The following is a 7480-nucleotide window of genomic DNA, read 5'->3' as shown; positions in this document are numbered from 1 at the left end:
TTAAAGCAAGGCCAGTTTTCTGTCCTTCTGGGCTTATGATTAATACCGTGTGTCATTCAGCCAGGCATTGCTAAAAAAATAAAGGGGACAGTTTATTCTTTCAGTTTCCAAGGTTCTAGTTCCTGAAGTAGAAGTTCAGAATTCAGCAGAATGGTCTCTGAGATACTACCTTCAGAGCACTGCAAGTTGCTATGTTGTTTTATGTTGAAAACATTTCAGTCTCACCACTTCTCTAAACTGCAATTGAAAAGAAATGAAAGTAACTCTGCCACCGGCATGCAAAACTCCTTTATTCTAAAGCAGTTTAAAGATGTAACTATGTGATAAAATATGCAAGTTCTACCTGTGTATGACCAAGAATACAGAGTGCTGTGTACAAATAATGAAGAAAGCATTTCAAATGAAAACACCCAAAATGTGTGATGAGGCATCCAGTATAATGAAGACTGGCATTAATCACTGTAAATCAAGGCTCTTAAGATGCATCAGTGGAGTACTTTTTTGGCACAGCTACATGGTTATTCTAAACCACTTTACTGAGTTTTAGACAAATGCTCTGGCAATCCATTGGCATAAAGTGAGTAGACACCAAAGCAATTGGTGGGAGGTAGCTAGGGTTAGCAAAGCTTACACATTTGGGAAAAGAGCACAGAAAAGTGAGGTTACTGTGCCAGAGGTGGCATGTGCATCATGGATATGTCTATCAATAAGCTGCCCTTTGAATTCTCAGTTTTGGTTTTGGGGTGGGTTTCTTTTTTTCGTTTGGTTGGTTGGTTAGTTGTTGGTTTTCTTTTTTTTTTTAAATATCAAGAAGTAGAACAGGCTGAGAAAGCTGGGGCTGTTCAGCCTGGAGAAGAGAAGGCTGCATGGGGACCTCATAGCAGCCTTCCAGTATCTGAAGGGGGGCTATAGGGATGCTGGGGAGGGACTCTTCATTAGGGACTGTAGTGACAGGACAAGGGGTAATGGGTTAAAACTTAAACAGGGGAAGTTTATAATGAATATAAGGAGAAAGTTCTTTACTGTAAGGGTGGTGAGGCACTGGAATGGGTTGCCCAGGGAAGTTGTGAACACTCCATCCCTGGCAGTGTTAAAGCCCAGGTTGGACAGAGCCTTGGGTGACATGGTTTAGTGTGAGGTGTCCCTGCCCATGGCAGGGGGTTGGAGCTTGATGATCTTAAGGTCCTTTCCAGCTCTAACTATTCTATGGTTCTATGATTCTAACATAAAGAAAGCAAAGCTACAACTGAAGCTGAAATTCACTCCTGATGCTGCTTCGGGTATCACCATCCTTAGCAGAGGCTGCAAGTATCTGCAGTTTGAGAGTTTCCTCTTCTCTTCTGCTAGGCAATGCTGGGGTCTGAGACCAGAGTTATATATACCGGTGCTGATCCTCCTGGGCAAGCTGGACCCAGGGTCAGTGAGGGAGTGTGCTGAATCATCCCACACCATTTTGATTCTGGCAACAGGACTCTAGTTCCTCATATCTTTCTTTCAAGAGTCCATACCGAAAACAACTAAAAAATAAAAAAAAAGTAGAAGTTAAATATAAATAGAATAAAAAAGAATCAAGTTGAATAATTATAAATTTAAATAGATTAAGTTAAAGTGAGGCTATTGGTCTACTGCTTTTTATACTGAGAGAAAAGCGATAAAGAGACAATGACACCACACCTTACTTTTTAGTGCACAATGATGCCATTTCTCATCTTTTTCATAGCACTTCATTAATCCAGTTGTCATTCCAGCAACAAAAGTATTCATTTTTGTTATTAGTGAAGCACAAATTCATAAAGGCATTAAAATTGCAATTCTTTCTGCAGTTCTCTGCTGATTCACAAGTTTTTGGGGGTAACTTACATGCTTCTGCTTCTGCTTTGAATCAACTGCATGTTCAACCCTTGGCATACTATGGCACAGTTTATCAAAGATTTTATTAGTATCAGATGCTAAAATAATTCTAAATGAGAAACTGTGACACTATGTGGCTCTTGTGTTCTGTCATTTGCCACCTATTTTGAAAAAGCACACATGTAAAGAGATGAGTTATAAATAACCTGGTCCCTCCCTCCTCCCCTTCACCCTTCCTCCTTTCCTTCCTTCCTTCCTTCCTTCCTTCCTTCCTTCCTTCCTTCCTTCCTTCCTTCCTTCCTTCCTTCCTTCCTTCCTTCCTTCCTTCCTTCCTTCCTTCCTTCCTTCCTTCCTTCCTTCCTTCCTTCCTTCCTTCCTTCCTTCCTTCCTCCCTTCCTCCCTTCCTTCCTCCCTCCCTCCCTCCCTCTCTCCCTCACATCCTCCCTTCCTCCCTTCCCCCACTGCCTCCCTCCCTCCCTCCCTCCCTCCCTCCCTCCCTTCCTTCCTTCCTTCCTTCCTTCCTTCCTTCCTTCCTTCTTATATACATTTAAATTGCATTCTTATTCCTTGCTGGAAGAAAATGAGGAAACACTCTTAGAGATATGCCCCTCCCCTTCCCCCATGCTCCTTTCCCAGTGCTATTGGTGGTTTGGCTGGTAGGTCACTAAATCACTGCTGCAAAGTTTGAAGGAGCTCACTTCTCCTTTGGACCATGAAGGTTTTCTGTGCAAATGGGAATGAGAAGGGGGTATATTTCATTTCATAACCACAGGAAAAGTTCTTCCAGTCTGAACACTGGGAGATGTCACCTTCCCAAATGCATGGCCAAACCTTCCCTGTAAGGAGTCACATGGAGACAGGGAGCACAGTGACAGAATCACAGAATCACAGAATCCCAAGGGTTGGAAGGGACCTAAAAAGATCATCTAGTCCAACCCCCCTGCAAGAGCAGGGTAACCTACAGTACATCACACAGGAACTTGTCCAGGCGGGCCTTGAATATCTCCAGTGTAGGAGACTCCACAACCCCCCTGGGCAACCTGTTCCAGTGCTCTGTCACTCTTACAGTAAAGAAGTTCTTCCTGATGTTAACGTGGAACTTCCTATGCTCCAGTTTACACCCATTGCCCCTTGTCCTATCACTGGATATCACTGAAAAAAGCCTAGCTCCATCATCCTGACACCCACCCTTTACATATTTGTAAACATAATGTGATAAAAAGGAAACATTTTTAGAAAAGGAGTGTTTCAAAAAAGGCATTAGGGGAAGCAGTCTTCTCTGCCATTGTGGTATTCTCCCTTCCAGGAAAGGACACGATGTTTTGTTTTCGTGCTTTCTGCATAGGCTGTCTTTCTTTAGAATACAGTGGGCAAATTCTGCTTTCGTGAATAGCCATCAGAACAATGAAAACCAATGACATAGGATTTCTGTTATTATAGCATTTAATGTTCACCACTTGGTAACACTTGGAGCTTGGAGCTTGGTTCATCCCAGACCTTTTAAAGGATTTAGGTCTTTAAAAATTAAAGGTCATTAGATCTGCAGTCATTGTTAGTGAGCTCACATAATTCAGGGGAGCAAAACCTGAAAATAAGTAGTAGTAAGACTGCTTCTTCTCATGGTACCTACAAGTTACAAACAAAAATATTTATAAACAAACTTTTTTTGGCAGAACAAATGGCATTTTTTTGTGCTGTTGATCCTGAAATTGGAGGCACAGTGTTTTGCCACCCCTCATGATGTCTTCTTTGCAGCCCAGGCAATTTCCAGGGAAGTGAGTATGAATCTTGAAATTCAAATTAAGACTTTACTATAGGATGTCATAAAGGATAGCAGCGGGCAAGGAGCAGACAAACAGAAATGTACATTTTCTCAGATAAGGAGCACATCTATTCAGCCTGCTAAGAGTCCTATGCAAGGAAATCAAGTAATGCTGAAATCCAAGGGCTGGGTCTTGGCCCAGGTAAACCCATTTTTCAGGGGTACTTCTGCTTCAAGACAGGACAGGTAGGAAATTAAAAACACTGCCCATACCTGATGCTACATATCCAAAACAATGTTTGCATGCTTTAAAAAATCTAAGTCAAATCCTGAATTTGTAACTTTTAATAGCAGCCATTTCTTGGACAAAAACTGAAGTGGGTGTCTTGGGCTCCCACCAACTGTTAGTGTGCAAGGTGGATGTTAGTAGGACTGTGTTAAAATCAAGTGCTTGACCAGGAAACATGTCTTTTCCATTGCTTAAACCAACTTGACTGCAGGTGAACTCAAGCAGTTTTGCCTGTATAAGGTGGTGATGGGGAAGGAGAAGTTTAGCTGACAAAAGAGACTAAAATGTATTTTATCACGGTTTTGGTTTTATGTTTTTTTCAAGAGACACAGGGTTATAAGTCAGGAGAGCTAACTTCCTCGATATTCATACACTAAATTGTATAGGAATGAAAGGTACTTTTGCCAAAATCAAAACAAAATATCAGATTTTAAAGTTGTGTAGGTTTTGTTTGGTTTGGTTTGGTTTGGGTTTTTTTTCTGGAATATTAAAACTTCTGCAAACAGAAAAATCTTAAGAACAATCAAAATGTTGCAAACTTAAACAAAACTATTTTCAGAAACAGACATTAAAAAGAGAAAGCTTTTAAAGAATGTTTTTCTTTCCTTCCCCCCCCCCCCCCAGGTTTGATCACCATTTTCAAGTTCTTAGTTCTCAGAGGGAAAGTACAGGTAAATCAGCCTTGCAGGATTAGAATCAAGGCTGCCATTGACCTCCAACCAGAAGCAATGTATTTTATTATGGGACAATGTTAGTGTTTAGTGTTATTAGCCATGAGACACATTGCTCATGTCTGCTCTGCAGATTGCCTGTTTTAAAAGAGGATGATGTAATGCAGCAGGAACAAACAGCTGCTTTTCCTGCAGTAATTTTATCCCATCCATGTGAGAGGACCACTTTCTAAGAGCTAATCTCTCCTCATCACCACCAACACCAGTTTTTCACCTTTTATTTGCCTTGATGTTCCACTGGAAAGGCTGGTTCAATTTCAGGACTGGGACCAGACTGGCTTTCAAAGTGACATCTCAGCTAATCAGGAAATGGAGCCCGCTCAACATCTGGCTTTTATTTGAGAGCCGCTTTGCATCTGAATGGTGAGCTCAGAGAGTGGAGACAGCAGCACGACTTTGATCTGCCACTGCTTAATTTTGCTTGGATTACTGAGGTCACTATTAATGTCGGGGGGGATCCAACAACAGATTTGCACTAAGGGCTTACTGCTTGAAATTCCTCTGACTTTCCTGAACTTGCTGGCCACCAAACCCTGATAATGATGCATGTTGTGGCTGGTATCTGAGGTGGTGTTCCTGAGAGCTGAAGATATAGTTGAATATATTTCTCACTTTGGTGCAGATCTTCTTCATCCTGATGAATACCAGTGAACCACCTCTTACAGTGGGTGAATGAATGATGTGCTAAGCTTAGTCTTTTAGCTGGAATGAACTGGCTGCTTTCAACATTATCAAGCAATAATTTCTGTGCTAATATTTGTTCATGGTGAATCTGGACAGCAAGAATGGCTTTGCTGTAAGCACTTTAAAAGTTAGTACATTGCATTTTGTTCTATCATGTATGTAGTCTAATTATCTGCTACTCTTGAATCACATCTAGGCACCCTTATCTTGTCCTAGAAAAATTTACCTCTGGAGCATGTTTTTTTTTCCTTTGCCCAGCAGAAAGCAAACTGATAACCCAGTTTTTCTTATTATACTAGTTTAGCTATTTTTGTTTGAATTGCTCTTAAACATGACATCGGAAATTGAAAGTTATCTGCTAGTCACAAAACAAATATTTCATCAGAATACAAACATGCACATCATATATTTCTTTAATCACTGACCTGAGTATTTCTGATTTAAAAATGGGTGAGAAATATATATTTAAGGAGGAGTTGTGACAGGCAAGAACAGTTAAGGATGGTGGCAGTACTAATCATAGAATCATTTAGGTTGGAAAAGACCCTTAAGATGATCAAGTCCAATTGTAAATGGGACATCGCCCAGATCTCTCAGTGTAATAGATCAATTCCCAGCTGTAGAGGAGCAGTACCTGGACTGTGAGGAGAAGGAGGCGAGGGGAAGTCTCTTGGAAGTATTCTCTTCAGATTGCAGATCTATTAGTCCTTGCACCATAACAAGTCTTAGTCTGATGGTGTCCTAGGCCGTGGTAGCTGAGCAGGCTTCGCTGACCTCCACTGGGTGACAGCATATGGCAGAACCATAAGTAGGTAAGCATAAGCAGCACCTTGAGTTTTAGCATGGAAACTTTCTTCTGTAGGCTAAAGTAGGAAGGGTCCTGGCTTTCCTTTTCAAGCTGTGCTTCTGGGTGTAAATAGAACCAAATCCACCACTTCCATATCGCTATGTAGTGCATCTTTTATCAAAACCAAGCGTTGAAAAGCTAGAAAATTAATAGTTAAGGACATTATAAATCTTAATGGAGACTTTATATAAGCATTTGCTTTTATTGAGTGGTTAAGAAATGTAGGTTTCATCACAGCACACATGGAACAGTAAAGAGCAAGAATAGAATCATAGAATCATAGAATAGTTAGGGTTGGAAAGGACCTCAATATCATCTAGTTCCAACCCCCCTGCCACAGGCAGGGACACCTCACACTAAACCATCCCACACAAGGCTTCATCCAACCTGGCCTTCAACACTGCCAGGGATGGAGCACTCACAACCCCCCTGGGCAACCGATTCCAGTGCTTCACCACCCTAACAGGAAAGAATTTCCTCCTTATATCCAATCTAAACTTCCCCTGTTTAAGTTTTAACCCGTTACCCCTTGTCCTGTCACTACAGCCCCTGATGAAGAGACCCTCCCCAGCATCCCTATAGCCCCCCTTCAGGTACTGGAAGGCTGCTATGAGGTCCCCATGCAGCCTTCTCTTCTCCAGGCTGAACAGACCCAACTTCCTCAACCTATCTTCAAGAATGGCTCAGCAGATCATTAAATTAAAGGAGAGAAAGGCTTTGGCCAAAATAATTTATTCTTATTTAGTTTATTGTTCAGGTTTATATATGAGTTTAACAAGGACATCTAACCCAGGCACTTTTGCTCCATATTAAAGAGAAAAAGAAAGCAACGCAGGTGTCTTCCCCAAACTAAAAGAAAACCACTATCAGTGCCCTGGTTCAGCAGCAGCTTAAAGTTGAGCACCAACTTACATGCTTTGCTGGGTCCATGGCAGAACTGGAGGGCTGGTTTTCCAACTTGAGCAGTGATTATCTGTATGTTAATTTTCAAACTATTCTTTCAAAAGGATTTACTGCAGTCACGGTCTTTAGGTATCTTAAAAAAAAAAGAGTATTTGTCCATCACCTCAGAGAAGCATTTAATTGTATTTATTACCTTTGGCATTGTTTACACCTCATTTCATTGATGTATAAAATTTTTGCCCACTAAGGAATGACAAGCATCCAGTAACTTGTTTTAACTTGCAACAGGCCCATGTTTGTGAATGCACATAGTGCAGGAAAAGCTTGTCCAGTCACTTGCAACTTATCAAGAAGCAGAGCTAAATTTAACAAACCAAAAATGAAGTGGAGGGCAAAGCCAGGCTGAGGCTTTA

The 7480-nt window shown here is 41.2% G+C and overlaps 1 long non-coding RNA gene across 1 annotated transcript; it reads right to left on the bottom strand.

The window, feature by feature from the left end:
• Positions 1 to 990: 990 nt before the first annotated feature.
• LOC136005713 (uncharacterized) lies at positions 991 to 7142 on the bottom strand. The gene is made up of 3 exons (XR_010608850.1): positions 7077 to 7142; positions 5952 to 6302; positions 991 to 1517 (listed from the first exon to the last, which is right to left on the bottom strand). It is a non-coding gene; the product is annotated as an uncharacterized LOC136005713 (long non-coding RNA).
• Between the last annotated feature and the right edge of the window lie 338 nt (positions 7143 to 7480).

Source organism: Lathamus discolor, chromosome Z, assembly GCF_037157495.1.
Source record: "Lathamus discolor isolate bLatDis1 chromosome Z, bLatDis1.hap1, whole genome shotgun sequence".
NCBI lineage: Eukaryota > Metazoa > Chordata > Aves > Psittaciformes > Psittacidae > Lathamus > Lathamus discolor.
Note: the sequence above shows the minus strand (reverse complement) of the source record. Positions and strands in the feature narration are given on the sequence as shown.